Source organism: Bufo bufo, chromosome 3 (genome assembly GCF_905171765.1).
Source record: "Bufo bufo chromosome 3, aBufBuf1.1, whole genome shotgun sequence".
Taxonomy (NCBI): Eukaryota; Metazoa; Chordata; class Amphibia; order Anura; family Bufonidae; genus Bufo; species Bufo bufo.
In genome coordinates this window covers 451,841,040-451,858,673 of record NC_053391.1, presented here as the reverse complement: position 1 = coordinate 451,858,673, position 17,634 = coordinate 451,841,040, and positions in this window count along the sequence as shown.

Sequence of the window (17,634 nt, the reverse complement as noted above, 5' to 3'; positions counted from 1 at the left end):
ATCAGGCTTCACGTCACCCACCACTGGAACAGGCCACTGTCACATATTTAGGCCCAGGCACCCAGGCAGAGGAGAGAGGTCCCATAACAGAGATTCAGGCTTCATGTCAGCAGAGAATCAGTCTTCATGTCATAGCAGAGAATCAGGCTTCACGTCACCCACCACTGGAACAGGCCACTGTCACATATTTAGGCCCAGGCACCCAGGCAGAGGAGAGAGGTCCCATAACAGAGATTCAGGCTTCATGTCAGCAGAGAATCAGTCTTCATGTCATAGCAGAGAATCAGGCTTCACGTCACCCACCACTGGAACAGGCCACTGTCACATATTTAGGCCCAGGCACCCAGGCAGAGGAGAGAGGTCCCATAACAGAGATTCAGGCTTCATGTCAGCAGAGAATCAGTCTTCATGTCATAGCAGAGAATCAGGCTTCACGTCACCCACCACTGGAACAGGCCACTGTCAGATATTTTTAGGCCCCGGCACCCAGGCAGAGGGGAGAGGTCCCATAACAGAGATTCAGGCTTCATGTCAGCAGAGAATCAGTCTTCATGTCATAGCAGAGAATCAGGCTTCATGTCACCCACCACTGGAACAGGCCACTGTCAGATATTTTTAGGCCCCGGCACCCAGGCAGAGGAGAGAGGTCCCATAACAGAGATTCAGGCTTCATGTCAGCAGAGAATCAGTCTTCATGTCATAGCAGAGAATCAGGCTTCACGTCACCCACCACTGGAACAGGCCACTGTCACATATTTAGGCCCAGGCACCCAGGCAGAGGAGAGAGGTCCCATAACAGAGATTCAGGCTTCATGTCAGCAGAGAATCAGTCTTCATGTCATAGCAGAGAATCAGGCTTCATGTCACCCGTCACTGGAACAGGCCACTGTCAGATATTTTTAGGCCCCGGCACCCAGGCAGAGGAGAGAGGTCCCATAACAGAGATTCAGGCTTCATGTCAGCAGAGAATCAGTCTTCATGTCATAGCAGAGAATCAGGCTTCATGTCACCCACCACTGGAACAGGCCACTGTCAGATATTTTTAGGCCCCGACACCCAGACAGAGGAGAGGTTCATTCAACTTTGGGTTGCCCCGCAATATAATGGTAAAATGAAAATAAAAATAGGATTGAATGAGGAAGTGCCCTGGAGTACAATAATATATTGTTAAGGGGAGGTAGTTAATGTCTAATCTGCACAAGGGATGGACAGGTCCTGTGGGATCCATGCCTGGTTCATTTTTATGAATGTCAGCTTGTCCACATTGGCTGTAGACAGGCGGCTGCGTTTGTCTGTAAACCCCCCTGCCGTGCTGAATACACGTTCAGACAAAACGCTGGCCGCCGGGCTGGCCAGCACCTCCAAGGCATAAAAGGCTAGCTCTGGCCACGTGGACAATTTGGAGACCCAGAAGTTGAATGGGGCCGAACCATCAGTCAGTACGTGGAGGGGTGGGCACAGGTACTGTTCCACCATGTTATTGAAATGTTGCCTCCTGCTAACACGTTCCGTATCAGGTGGTGGTGCAGTTAGCTGTGGCGTGGTGACAAAACTTTTCCACATCTCTGCCATGCTAACCCTGCCCTCAGAGGAGCTGGCCGTGACACAGCTGCGTTGGCGACCTCTTGCTCCACCTCTGCCTTCGCCTTGGGCTTCCACTTGTTCCCCTGTGACATTTGGGAATGCTCTCAGTAGCGCGTCTACCAACGTGCGCTTGTACTCACGCATCTAACTATCACGCTCCAGTGCATGAAGTAAGGTGGGCACATTGTCTTTGTACCGTGGATCCAGCAGGGTGGCAACCCAGTAGTCCGCACACGTTAAAATGTGGGCAACTCTGCTGTCGTTGCGCAGGCACTGCAGCATGTAGTCGCTCATGTGTGCCAGGCTGCCCAGAGGTAAGGACAAGCTGTCCTCTGTAGGAGGCGTATCGTCATCGTCCCCCATAAGGTCATACAAGACCTCTGGGGGACATTTGCTTCACTTTTTTTTTTTTTTTTTCACTGTTGATTTCTCCTGTAACTGGGGCTGACATAGTAGCCCTAGTTACAGGACAAATACACCCCTAGAGAGGCTGTACAGCAGCAATCCAGCGCTGTACAGCCTCAGAGCAGGGCTGATCGAGGTCTCTGAGAGACCTCACACAGCTCCTGCACACTCCGGTCACGGCGGTCACATGACCGCCGGGCCGGAACAGGAAGCGCACAGCGCTTCCTTCTCTGCAGACACAGCGCTCGGTGAACGCTGTGTCTGCAGCGATCTAGAAGGCAGGGACACCTGGGAACTTTCCCTGCCTTGTCTTAGGGTTGCCCTGCTGTCACTGACAGCGGGCAACCCGATCAGCAGCTGCACGATTAGCGTGCAGCTGCACTTTCTGAAAAGACGTTCTGGAACGTCCGTTCAGAAATAGACGTCCACCCATAGGACGTTTATATCCTATGGGCGGACGTAAAGCGGTTAAGGTGTTTACTCCACTGCAGTTCATGCTTTGCATGCAGGTGCCTGTTCATGCAGGTTGTGCTAAGGTTCAGAACGTTAATGCCTCGCTTCAGGCTCTGATGGCACAGCGTGCAAACCACTCGGGTCTTGTCGTCAGCACATTGTTTGAAGAAGTGCCATGCCAGGGAGCTCCTTGAAGCTGCCTTTGGGGTGCTCGGTCCCAGATGGCGGCGGTCAGTAGCAGGCGGAGTCTCTTGGCGGCGGGTGTTCTGTTTTTGCCCACTGCTCCCTCTTTGTCTTTTGCTACGCTGTTGGCTCGGTTTCACCACTGCCTCTTCCTCCGAACTGTGAAAGTCAGTGGCACGACCTTCATTCCATGTGGGGTCTAGGACCTCATCGTCCCCTGAATTGTCTTCCACCCAGTCTTGATCCCTGACCTCCTGTTCAGTCTGCACACTGCAGAAAGACGCAGCAGTTGGCACCTGTGTTTCGTCATCGTCAGAGACGTGCTGAGGTGGTATTCCCATGTCCTCATCATCAGGAAACATAAGTGGTTGTGCGTTAGTGCATTCTATCTCTTCCACCCCTGGGGAAGGGCTAGGTGGATGCCCTTGGGAAACCCTGCCAGCAGAGTCTTCAAACAGCATAAGAGACTGCTGCATAACTTGAGGCTCAGACAGTTTCCCTGATATGCATGGGGGTGATGTGACAGACTGATGCGCTTGGTTTTCATGCGCCATCTGTGCGCTTTCTGCAGAAGACTGGGTGGGAGATAATGTGAACGTGCTGGATGCACTGTCGGCCACCCAATTGACTAATGCCTGTACCTGCTCAGGCCTTACCATCCTTAGAACGGCATTGGGCCCCACCAAATATGGCTGTAAATTCTGGCAGCTACTGGGACCTGAGGTAGTTGGTACACTAGGAGGTGTGGCTGTGGCAGAATGGCCACGTCCTCTCCCAGCACCAGAGGGTCCACTAACACCACCACGTTGTCGTTGGCGACCTCTTGCTCCTCCTCTGCCTTCGCCTTGGGCTTCCACTTGTTCCCCTGTGACATTTGGGAATGCACTCAGTAGCGCGTCTACCAACGTGCGCTTGTACTCACGCATCTTACTATCACGCTCCAGTGCATGAAGTAAGGTGGGCACATTGTCTTTGTACCGTGGATCCAGCAGGGTGGCAACCCAGTAGTCCGCACACGTTAAAATGTGGGCAACTCTGCTGTCGTTGCGCAGGCACTGCAGCATGTAGTAGCTCATGTGTGCCAGGCTGCCCAGAGGTAAGGACAAGCTGTCCTCTGTGGGAGGCGTATCGTCATCGTCCTGTGTTTCCCCCCAGCCACGCACCAGTGATGGGCCCGAGCTGCGTTGGGTGCCAGCCCGCTGTGAACCTGCTTCATCCTCATCCTCCTCCACCTCCTCCTCATCCTCGTCCTCCTCGTCCTCCAGTAGTGGGCCCTGTCTGGCCACATTTGTACCTGGCCTCTGCTGTTGCAAAAAACCTCCCTCTGAGTCACTTCGAAGAGACTGGCCTGAAAGTGCTAAAAATGACCCCTCTTCCTCCTCCTCCTCCTGGGCCACCTCCTCTTCCATCATCGCCCTAATTGTTTTCTCAAGGAGACATAGAAGTGGTATTGTAACGCTGATAACGGCGTCATCGCCACTGGCCATGTTGGTGGAGTACTCGAAACAGCGGAACAGGGCACACAGGTCTCGCATGGAGGCCCAGTCATTGGTGGTGAAGAGGGGCTGATCCGCAGTGCGACTGACCCGTGCGTGCTGCAGCTGAAACTCCACTATGGCCTGCTGCTGCTCGCACAGTCTGTCCAGCATGTGCAAGGTGGAGTTCCACCTGGTAGGCACGTCGCATATGAGGCGGTAAGCGGGAAGGCCGAAGTTACGCTGCAGCGCAGACAGGCGAGAAGCGGCAGGGTGTGAACGCCAGAAGCGCGAACAGACGGCCCGCACTTTATGCAGCAGCTCTGACATGTCAGGGTAGTTGTGAATGAACTTCTGCACCACCAAATTCAGCACATGCGCCAGGCAAGGGATGTGCGTCAAACCGGCTAGTCCCAGAGCTGCTACGAGATTTCGCCCATTATCGCACACCACCAGGCCGGGCTTAAGGCTCACCGGCAGCAACCACTCGTCGGTCTGTTGTTCTATACCCCGCCACAACTCCTGTGCGGTGTGGGGCCTGTCCCCCAAACATATGAGTTTCAGAATGGCCTGCTGACGTTTTTCCCGGGCTGTGCTGAAGTTGGGGGTGAAGGTGTGTGGCTGACTAGATGAGCAGGTGGAAGAAGAGGAGGAGGATGCTGAGTAGGAGGAGGAGGAGACAGGAGGCAAAGAATGTTGCCCTGCGATCCTTGGCGGCGGAAGGACGCGCGCCAAACAGCTCTCCGCCTGGGGCCCAGCCGCCACTACATTTACCCAGTGAGCAGTTAGGGAGATATAGCGTCCCTGGTATATTACTGGTCCACGTATCTGTGGTTAGGTGGACCTTGCCACAGATGGCGTTGCGCAGTGCACACTTGATTTTATCGGATACTTGGTTGTGCAGGGAAGGCACGGCTCTCCTGGAGAAGTAGTGCCGGCTGGGAACAACATACTGTGGGACAGCAAGCGACATGAGCTGTTTGAAGCTGTCTGTGTCCGCCAGCCTAAATGACAGCATTTCATAGGCCAGTTGTTTAGAAATGCTGGCATTCAGGGCCAGGGATCGAGGGTGGCTAGGTGGGAATTTACGCTTTCTTTCAAATGTTTGTGAGATGGAGAGCTGAACGCTGCCGTGTGACATGGTTGAGATGCTTGGTGACGCAGGTGGTGGTGTTGGTGGTACATCCCATGTTTGCTGGGCGGCAGGTGCCAACGTTCCGCCAGAGGCGGAGGAAGAGGCCGAGGCGGCGGCAGCAGCAGAAGAGGCAGAGGCGGCAGCAGCAGAAGAGGTAGCAGGGGGAGCCTGAGTGACTTCCTTGTTATTAACCACCTGCCATCTGGGCCATTTGCCCCCTTCCTGACCAGACCAAATTTTGCAAAACTGACATATCTCACTTTATGTGGTAATAACTTTGGAACGCCTTTATTTATCCAAGTCATTGAGAGATTATTTTCTCGTGACACATTGTACTTCATGATAGTCATAAATTTGAGTCAAAATATTTCACCTTTATTTATGAAAAAATCCCAAATTTACCCAAAAATGTGAAAAATTCGCAATTTTCTAAATTTCTATTTCTCTGCTTTTAAAACAGAAAGTGATACCTCATAAAATATTTATTATTTAACATTCCCCATATGTCTACTTTATGTTGGCATCATTTTGGAAATGTCATTTTATTTTTTTAGGACGTTAGAAGGCTTAGATATTTAGAAGCAATTCTTCAAATTTTTAAGAAAATTGCCAAAACCCACTTTTTAAGGACCAGTTCAGGTCTGAAGTCACTTTGTGGGGCCTACATAGTGGATACCCTCATAAATGACCCCATTGTAGAAACTACAACCCTCAAGGTATTCAAAACCGATTTTACAATTTTTGTTAACCCTTTAGGCGTTCCACAAGAATTAAAGGAAAATGGAGATCAAATTTTTAAATTTCACTTTTTTGGCAGATTTTCCATTTTAATCAATTTTTTTCTTTAACACATCGATGGTTAACAGCCAAACAAAACTCAATATTTATTACCCAGATTCTGCGGTTTACAGAAACACCCCACATGTGGTCATAAACTGCTGTATGGGCACACGGCAGGGCGCAAAAGAAAAGGAACTCCACATGGTTTTTAGATGCCAAGTCCCATTTGAAGCCCCCTGTTGCACCCTTACAGTTGAAACTCCTAAAAAGTGACCCCATTTTGGAAACTAAGGGATAAGGTGCCAGTTTTATTATTACTATTTTTGGGTACATATGATTTTTTGATCATTCATTATAACACTTTATGGGGCAAGGTGACCAAAAAATTGGTTGTTTTAGCACAGTTTCTATTTATTTATTTTTACAGCGTTCACCTGAGGGGTTCAGTCAAGTGACATTTTTATAGAGAAGATTGTTACGGACGTGGCTATACCTAATATGTATACTTTTTCTTATTTATTAAAGTTTTACACAATAATAGCATTTTTGAAACAAAAAAATTATGTTTTAATGTGTCCATGTTCTGAGAGCTATAGTTTTTTTATTTTTTGAGAGATTTTCTTATGTAGGGGCTCATTTTTTGCGGGATGAGGTGACTGTTTTATTGGTGCTATTTTGTGGGACATACGCGTTTTTGATCACTTGGTGTTGCACCTTTTGTGATGCAAGGTGACAAAAATTGCTTGTTTTGACACCGTTTTTTTTTTTTTTTTTTTACGGTGTTCACCCGAGTGGTTAGGTCATGTGATATTTTTATAGAGCTGGTTTTTACGGACGCGGCAATACCTAATATGTATACTTTTTTTTATTTGTTTCACTTTAACACAATAATAGCATTTTTTAAACCAAAAAAATGATGTTTTAGTGTCTCTATGTTCTAAGAGCTATAGTTTTTTTTATTTTCTGAGAGATTTTCTTATGTAGGGGCTCATTTTTTGCGGGATGAGGTGACGGTTTTATTGGTACTATTTTGTGGGACATACGCGTTTTTGATCACTTGGTGTTGCACCTTTTGTGATGCAAGGTGACAAAAATTGCTTGTTTTGACACAGTTTTTTTTTTTTTTTTTTTTACGGTGTTCACCCGAGGGGTTAGGTCATGTGATATTTTTATAGAGCTGGTTTTTATGGACGCGGAAATGCCTAATATGTATACTTTTTTTTATTTTTTCTATTTTTAACTTTTTTTTTTCATTCCTTACTTGGGGACTTTTTTTTTTTACATGTGAAACTTTTTTTTATTTTTTTATTTTCAACCTTTTATTTTTATTTTTTTTATTTTACACTTTTCGTCCCCCATAAGGTCATACAAGACCTCTGGGGGACATTTGCTTCACTTTTTTTTTTTTTTTTCACTGTTGATTTCTCCTGTAACTGGGGCTGACATAGTAGCCCCAGTTACAGGACAAATACACCCCTAGAGAGGCTGTACAGCAGCAATCCAGCGCTGTACAGCCTCAGAGCAGGGCTGATCGAGGTCTCAAAGAGACCTCACACAGCTCCTGCACACTCCGGTCACGGCGGTCACATGACCGCAGGGCCGGAACAGGAAGCGCACAGCGCTTCCTTCTCTGCAGACACAGCGCTCGGTGAGCGCTGTGTCTGCAGCGATCTAGAAGGCAGGGACACCTGGGAACTGTCCCTGCCTTGTCTTAGGGTTGCCCTGCTGTCACTGACAGCGGGCAACCCGATCAGCAGCTGCACGATTAGCGTGCAGCTGCACTTTCTGAAAAGACGTTCTGGAACGTCCATTCAGAAATAGACGTCCACCCAAAGGACGTTTATATCCTATGGGCGGACGTAAAGCGGTTAAGGTGTTTACTCCACTGCAGTTCATGCTTTACATGCAGGTGCCTGTTCATGCAGGTTGTGCTAAGGTTCAGAACGTTAATGCCTCGCTTCAGGCTCTGATGGCACAGCGTGCAAACCACTCGGGTCTTGTCGTCAGCACATTGTTTGAAGAAGTGCCATGCCAGGGAGCTCCTTGAAGCTGCCTTTGGGGTGCTCGGTCCCAGATGGCGGCGGTCAGTAGCAGGCGGAGTCTCTTGGCGGCGGGTGTTCTGCTTTTGCCCACTGCTCCCTCTTTGTCTTTTGCTACGCTGTTGGCTCGGTCTCACCACTGCCTCTTCCTCCGAACTGTGAAAGTCAGTGGCACGACCTTCATTCCATGTGGGGTCTAGGACCTCATCGTCCCCTGAATCGTCTTCCACCCAGTCTTGATCCCTGACCTCCTGTTCAGTCTGCACACTGCAGAAAGACGCAGCAGTTGGCACCTGTGTTTCGTCATCGTCAGAGACGTGCTGAGGTGGTATTCCCATGTCCTCATCATCAGGAAACATAAGTGGTTGTGCGTTAGTGCATTCTATCTCTTCCACCCCTGGGGAAGGGCTAGGTGGATGCCCTTGGGAAACCCTGCCAGCAGAGTCTTCAAACAGCATAAGAGACTGCTGCATAACTTGAGGCTCAGACAGTTTCCCTGATATGCATGGGGGTGATGTAACAGACTGATGGGCTTGGTTTTCATGCGCCATCTGTGCGCTTTCTGCAGAAGACTGGGTGGGAGATAATGTGAATGTGCTGGATGCACTGTCGGCCACCCAATTGACTAATGCCTGTACCTGCTCAGGCCTTACCATCCTTAGAACGGCATTGGGCCCCACCAAATATGGCTGTAAATTCTGGCGGCTACTGGGACCTGAGGTAGTTGGTACACTAGGACGTGTGGCTGTGGCAGAACGGCCACGTCCTCTCCCAGCACCAGAGGGTCCACTAACACCATAACGACCATGTCCACATCCGCGTCCCTTACTAGATGTTTTCCTCATTGTTACCGTTCACCACAATAAGAAAAATATTATTCGGGCCAATGTATTGAATTCAAATTCAGGCCTTTTTTTACAGACACCTAACACTAAGTCTATCTGGCTATCTATTTAGGTACCGTATTACACTAATACACGCACACCAGTAATGACAGATTTAGCTGAATATAAATTTGAGGCCTATTATTTAGGCGCTGGGTGACAGGTATACGTTTAATCACAGAATTAGACTTGGATCTGCACTGTAGCGTGTGTGTGAAGTTCTTTAGAATTACCCTATCAGCACCTTGAATCTAATATACCCTTTTAGGGATAGATTTAAAGTAGGCCTGATACAGCAGAAACCACTAATTTTGAGAATTGCAAATTTGGGAATTGTTTTTCAACCCAGAACAAAAACTGTGCTTTGACGGACAGTAAAACTAACTTGACCAGCTAAAACAGTACAGATTTGGATGAATATAAATGTGAGGCCTATTATTTAGGTGCTGGGTGACAGGTATACGTTTAATCACAGAATTTGACTTGGATCTGCACTGTAGCGTGAGTGTTAAGTTTTTGAGAATTACCCTATCAGCACCTTGAATCTAATATACCCTTTTAGGGATAGATTTAAAGTAGGCCTGATACAGCAGAAACCACTAATTTTGAGAATTGCAAATTTGGGAATTGTTTTTCAACCCAGAACAAAAACTGTGCTTTGACGGACAGTAAAACTTACTTGACCAGCTAAAACAGTACAGATTTAGATGAATATAAATGTGAGGCCTATTATTTAGGCGCTGGGTGACAGGTATACGTTTAATCACAGAATTAGACTTGGATCTGCACTGTAGCGTGTGTGTTAAGTTTTTGAGAATTACCCTATCAGCACCTTGAATCTAATATACCTTTTTAGGGATAGATTTAAAGTAGGCCTGATACAGCAGAAACCACTAATTTTGAGAATTGCAAATTTGGGATTTGTTTTTCAACCCAGAACAAAAACTGTGCTTTGACGGACAGTAAAACTTACTTGACCAGCTAAAACAGTACAGATTTGGATGAATATAAATGTGAGGCCTATTTTTTAGGCGCTGGGTGACAGGTATACGTTTAATCACAGAATTAGACTTGGATCTGCACTGTAGCGTGTGTGTTAAGTTTTTGAGAATAACCCTATCAGCACCTTGAATCTAATATACCCTTTTAGGGATAGATTTAAAATAGGCCTGATACAGCAGAAACCACTAATTTTGAGAATTGCAAATTTGGGAATTGTTTTTCAACCCAGAACAAAAACTGTGCTTTCACTGTCACTAAAAATAACTTGACCAGCTAAAGCAGTAATGACAGATTTGGATTAATATAAATGTGAGGCCTATTTTTTAGGCGCTGGGTGACAGGCTCAACTTGCCCCTGATGTAGTATATGGGCAAAAAATAACCACACTATTGATGGTTAAATGCACTTGATGAAAGCTTGACCCTGATGTAGGATTTAGCAAAAAATAACCACACTATTGATGGTTAAATGCACTTGGGTGACAAGGTCAGCTTGCCCCTGATGTAGTATATAGCCAAAAAATAACCACACTATTGATGGTTAAATGCACTTGATGAAAGCTTGACCCTGATGTAGGATATAGCAAAAAATAACCACACTATTGATGGTTAAATGCACTTGGGTGACAAGGTCAGCTTGCCCCTGATGTAGTATATGGCCAAAAAATAACCACACTATTGATGGTTAAATGCACTTGATGAAAGCTTGACCCTGATGTAGGATATAGCAAAAAATAACCACACTATTGATGGTTAAATGCACTTGGGTGACAAGGTCAGCTTGCCCCTGATGTAGTATATGGCCAAAAAATAACCACACTATTGATGGTTAAATGCACTTGATGAAAGCTTGACCCTGATGTAGGATATAGCAAAAAATAACCACACTATTGATGGTTAAATGTACTTGGTGGCAGCTTGTGCTGGCGCACAAGCAAGCCACAAAATGGCCGCCGATCACGCCAGAAAAAAGTGACTGAAAAACGCTCTGGGCACCCTAAAAACACTGAGCAATTGAATAGCAGCAGTTCAATGATCCACAGCTGTAGATCGATCACTGAATGAAGTCTTTTGAAGGAGTTAATCACTGCCTAATCTCGCCCTAACGTCGCAGCTGCAACCTCTCCCTACACTTGTATCAGCAGAGTGACGTGCAGCGCTACGTGACCCAAGCTTATATAGAGGCTGGGTCACATGCTGCACTGGCCAATCACAGCTATGCCAATAGTAGGCAAGGCTGTGATGGCCTCTTGGGGCAAGTAGTATGACGCTTGTTGATTGGCTGCTTTGCAGCCTTTCAAAAAGCGCCAAGAAAGCGCCGAACACCGAACCCGAACCCTGACTTTTACGAAAATGTTCGGGTTCGGGTCCGTGTCACGGACACCCCAAAATTCGGTACGAACCCGAACTATACAGTTCGGGTTCGCTCATCCTTACTTCACATCTGTTGGATGGCTTGGGTGGACCATCGCACCTAGATAAATATCATTAGGGTGACAAAAAGTTTTCTGATTGTCCTAACATAATATTCAATAACCTTTCTATACAGTTTTGTCATGTAAAAACGAATTTGCATAAACATGGGTAAATGGGAAAGACATGGAAATGAGCAGAATCTGCCTTGTTTTTTAGCTGAAAAAACATTTGCATGGAAAATTTGTGATCTACACTACTCATGAACAGCGCCATCTATTGGATCCATAGTCTTGTCATTAAATTATGAAACAAATAGATGGCACTGTCCATGAGTCATGAACAGCGCCAAGATTATTAGTCTTGTCATAAGACTATGAAACCAATAGATGGTGCTGTTCATCTTGTTGGGGCGCTAGTAAGTGGGGCACCCTGCTTAACAGAGTCTGCACACCGTGTAGCACTCAGCCTATAATAGCCTGCGCTAACACTGAGGTGTATATCAGATTGCTGCTATCATTCACACATCTTGTAGCACTTTATCTGCGGTAATATAAGCTTGCTAGGGAGTATAGGAGGACTATTGTCCTGCTTGTAATGACTCATGAACAGTGCCATATATTGGTTTCATAGTCTTATGACAAGACTATGAATCCAATAGATGGCGCTGTTCATGAGTAGTGTAGATTGCGAATATTCTAATCGCAAATTTTTATCGTGAATTTTCCATGCAAAAGGCTGAGTGCTACACATCTATTGGTTTCATAGTCTTATGACAATACCAATAGTCTTGTCATAAGACTCATAGTCTAATAGTCTTGTCATAAGACTATAAAACTAATAGATGGCGTTGTTCATGACTCATAAATAGCGCCATTTATTTATTTCATAGTCTTATGACAAGACTATGAATCCAATAGATGGTGCTGTTCATAAGTAGTGTAGATCGCAAATTTTCCATGCAAATTGTTTTTCAGCTGAAAAACAAGGCAGATTCTGCTCGTCTTTCCCATATGCCCATGTTTATGCAAATGAGTTTTTACATGACAAAACTGTATAGAAAGGTTATTGAATATTATGTTAGGACAATCAGAAAACTTTTTGTCACCCTAATGATATTGATCTAGGTGCGCAGGTCCACCCAAGCCATCCAATAGATGTGAAGCAACTTTGGAATGTCTCATAGTGCACAAGGCTGCCATTGTAAGGTATGCTGGCTGTTATCTGTCTCATGGATAGATTGTTGGCTTCCACATACCTGACTTTTGGCATATAGCCTTTGTGTGATTGTCTATTGTATGTCATAGATAATAGGAGTCCAAGACGCATCCAGCCATCCTCTTAATGCTGTTTCCAAACCATTTTGATAGGGTTTCCATCCATTTCTAACCTTTTTTTGTAAACCAGACACCCTCTCTTCTTCAGAGCAGGGGGTGCCTGGTTTGATGCTCGGGTCTCCCATTGACTTTCATTGTATTAAATTGTACTCGAGCACCCGCAGTATTCGGCCGAGCACTGCAATGTGTCGAGCATAGTGATGCTCAAGCCGAACAGCAGTTTGGCCGAACATGCTTGCTCAGCACTACTGATAAATGGAGGACAGTCCAGCAAACAAGCCGAATTCAGCTCATTCCGTGATGAGCTGGGTTGCTGATAAGTGGATTCTAAATTGTCTGAAGAAATGCAACCTTGTCCTTTGATTTATGAATATCATTCCATAAAGTCTTGAAGTCCTCTGCATGGATGGCATAAGAAATGTCCATGCGAGGTTCGACGGGCATAGAGAAAACAAGCTCTGTGGCCGACACTGATCCAGACACGTCATACCCGGTCCACATCGCTGCTAGCCACATAAGGTCCCGAGAATTGATCAACAGATTACCAAAACAACAGTCAAAGTTTCTTTGGAACCAAGTCCCTACGATAGCCGTGAGCGCCTCGGAGACATTATACTGGAAAAGCAGGAGGCAAGTAAATATCTTAGGTAACACCTCCAATAGATCGTCCTGCAGAACCAACCTATGCACACAATCCGGTCCTCTGTGCTTCCCTTGGTTAGTGGAGGTTTGGATGAAATCTGTATGAGCTCAGCCAGTGGATCTCTGTCCTTTCCTTTGAGTCCGGGTAAACAGGAAAATTTGGCTTTTAGGTACAGCTCTGAGCCCACTTCAATGGCAAGACCCTTCTGCTTCTCGGCAGCTATGTGGGCAGACAGGTGCTTGAAATACTTTTTCAGTCTGGTGTATGAGAAATTATACATCGGTGTCACGCTGTACAGAGTCCATTTTTTTTGAAGGAGCAAAGCAGCCTGTGCAGGATCAAGACTTTCCTACAAGGAGGTGCACTGCAGGATTTTTCTTTTAGACAGGTTTCGCAATGCAGACCGTCAACGTGCAGAGGTAAAGCGTCCAGGAGGATACCTCAGGCTGTGAAAATGACTGCTCCTTTGTGCCGATGACCTACCTCTGGCGGTTAACACCCCATTGGTTGGTGTTTGCATATCCTAGCGATAAATGATGTTCCAGTTCACTGACTGTAAACAGAGATATTGACAGACAAACGTATCAAACTCTGCTGCCATCTTTCTAGGCGCCACATCTTTAGTCCTCTGACCAGCCAGATTTACCAGCAACTGTTCCAGGACATGAAGCAGTGGAATGACATCGTTCATCCCATAGTCCTTAGCGACTGACAAATAACGTGGATTCCTCAAAGGGCCTGAGCAAAAGGCAGGTGTCACACATGATCTGCCACTGGCTGACATCGAAGTTACACAGGTGACTATTCCTATCTGCTTGGATCATCAGGAAATCGTTTATGGCCTCTCTCTGTTCATACAGTCGGTCCAACATATGGTGGGTAGAATTCCAATGGTTGGAAACGTCACATATCACTCCATGTTGGGGGATGCCGTTCTGCCGCTGCAGCTCAAGGAGGGTGTGCTTTGCCATGTACGAGTAGCTAAAGTGCATGCAAAGTTTCCTGGCCATTTTTAGGATGTCTTGCAGATGGGTGGAAGACTTCAGGAACCACTTGACAACCAGATTGAACACGTGTGCCATGCAGGGCGCATGGCTCAGCCCTCCTTGATGCAACGCCGACACCATGTTCTTCCCGTTGTCGGTCAATGTGGTTCCAATTTTGAGTTGTCGCAGAGAATACCAGGATTCGATTTCTTGCTGAAGGACACGGAGCAGTTCCTCCCCTATGTGACTCCGTTGGCCTAGGCAAACCAGGCGCAGAACAGCGTGAGAGTGATGAGAGGGGTCGCACATGGCTTGCATACATTACATGCCTCCAACATAAGTAGCATGGCGGGCTAACAGCTAAGCTAAGGCTAACATCGCACCGGCTTTCTTTACCCAGCATTTTCCTTGCTAATGTGCGGTCCCTGGTGAACAAAATGGGTTACGACTATGGATCACTGACAACAGGACACTTACAGATTGTAATGTCATGATACTCACAGAAAAATGGCTACACAGTGGAATATCTGACAGTGCTGTCGAGCTGGTCGGACGCAATACGCTCGAGGCGGACAGAATAGCAGATGATTCCGGTAAGACAAGAGGCGGAGGACTGTGCATTTATGTTAACAAGGCTTGGTGTACGAACTCTGTCATTGTTGGGAAATACTGCTCAGCTGACCTAGAGTATGTCATGGTTAAGTGTAGGCTGTTCTATCTGCCGAGGGAGTTCACCTCCACTATAATAACAGCTGCATATATCCCACCAGATGCTAATGCCAATGCTATGAGCAAACTCCATGCGATCATCAGCAAACAACAATCTGCACACCCTGAGGCTGCATTTATTGTAGCGGGTGACTTCAACCTCTCTAATTTAAAGTCAGTGCTACCTAAATTTCATCAACATGTCTCCTGCCATACCAGAGGGGATAAAACATTGGACCACGTCTATACAAAAATTGTTGGAGCCTACAAGGCAACACCCCTCCCCCACTTGGGACAGTCTGATCACCTTTCTTTGTTTCTCACCCCCAAGTATTCAACTCTTATCAACCGTGTGAAACCATCAGTGAAAACAATCAAGGTGTGGCCAGTGGGGGTAGATTCTGTACTCCAGGACAGGTTTAAAGACAAGGACTGGAGCATGTTTGCCTCTCAGGCCACCTGTGGTTCTCACACTAACATCGACTCTTACACGTACTTAGTACTGGAATACATCAACACCACAATTGACAATGTTACCTCAGAAAAGCAGATCACAATGTACCCAAATCAGAAACCATGGATGAACAAGGAAATGCGGCTTCTACTAAAGGAAAGTAACAATGCCTTCAGTTCTGGTGACGCTCAGGCCTACAGTACAACCAGTGCAGACCTGAAGAGGGGCATCAAGAAGGCCAAGCACAGCTAGAAGCTGAAGGTGGAGGAACACTTTATTAAGTCTGACCCACGACGCATGTGGTGGGCATTTAGGCCATCTCTGACTATAAGCCCAGTAATTCCACACAGACAGCCATGACTGTGTCCTCCCTCAATGATCTAAATGACTTTTACGCTTGTTTTGACAAGGACAACAAGGAAAAGTCTGCCAAAACCCTACCCTCTGATGACTGCCATACCTTCACTCTCACCATCATGGATGTCCATAACGCACTGAGCAGTATCAACGCTCGCAAGGCTGCTGGCCCTAAGGGCATTCCTGGACGTGTGCTTCAAGCATGTGCTGAGCAGCTTGCAGGGGTATTTACTGACATATTCAACTGTCGGTTGCCCAGGCAGTAGTACCAGCATGCTTCAAGACCACCTCCATTGTGCCATTGCCGAAACACTCATTACCAATGTGCCTGAACGACTACCGCCCTGTAGCACTCACGCCTATAGTTATGAAGTGCTTTGAGCTACTGGTCCTGGCACATCTCAAGTTATGTTTGCCCCCCACACTGGATCCTCACCAATTTGCCTATAGAAGTAATAGGAGTACAGAGGATGCTGTATCCGCAGCACTTCACTGTGTACTCTCACACCTGGACAACAAGAATACTTATGCAAGAATGCTGTTTGTTGATTTCAGCTCAGCATTCAATACAGTCATTCCTTCCAAGTTGATCACTAAACTTGTGGATCTAGGAATCAGTAACCCTATATGTAACTGGATCATGGACTTTCTGACCAACAGAACCAATCATGTTAGATCAGGAAATAACTGTTCCTCCACCATCACACTCAACACTGGCACTCCACAGGGCTGTGTGCTGAGCCCATTCCTCTACTCCTTTTTCACCTATGACTGCAGGCCTAGGTATGGATCCAACTCCATCATCAAGTTTGCAGATGAGACCACGGTGATCGGTCTCATCAGTGACAATGATGAGTCTGACTACAGGGAGAAGGTAAAGTACCTAGCTGTGTGGTGCGCTGACAATAACCTGCTCCTGAATACCAGAAAAACAAAAGAGCTCATTATGGACTTCAGGAAGGAGAAGACAGACACCCATGACCCCATCCACATAAATCGCACGGCTGTTGAAGGGGTTTCCAGTTTCAAGTTCCTGGGGACCCACATCTCTGAGAACCTGTCCTGGTCAACCAACATCTCCAGCCTGGTCAAGAAGGCACATCAGTGCCTCTTTTTCTTGAGGACACTGAAGAAAAACCACCTGTCTGCTGACATACTGGGTAACTTCTATCGCTGTACGATAGAGAGCATCCAGACCAACTATGTTACAGTCTGGTATGGGAATTGCTCTGTGGCTGACCGTAAGGCACTGCAGAGGGTGGTGAAAACTGCCCAACGCATCACAGGGACTCCACTTCCTGCCATTGAGGATGTTCACAAGAAGAGATGTCTATGCAGTGCACGCATCATTCTTAGGGACTCCACTCATCCTGCCAATAAACTCTTTCAGCTTCTTCCCTCTAGAAGGTGCTACAGGACCATTTAGTCTAAAACCAGCAGGTTTAGGTTAGAGCCTACAATAACCCAAAAACCGAACCTCACTCCCAACTTACTGCAACTTGTACAAAAAAAGAGCAAGGATTTAACAAGGTAAAAAAATCTAATTTTATTAAATATAAATCACATGAACATTACAGGTGAGACTCAAAAGGGACAGAACATGGAGACTGGGCCACAAGAGGGCTCTGCAATGTGGAGAATCACAATGGGGGATAATGTGACCATATACAGCAGGTAACAGACAATTAACAGTAGCTGTGAATATTGGAGTAGTTGCGGGTGCAATTGCTGTCCCTTAGTATTGAACAACTACCTAGCTCTTATTCCAGTTTTTTTCCATATGAATCAGCAGCAGGT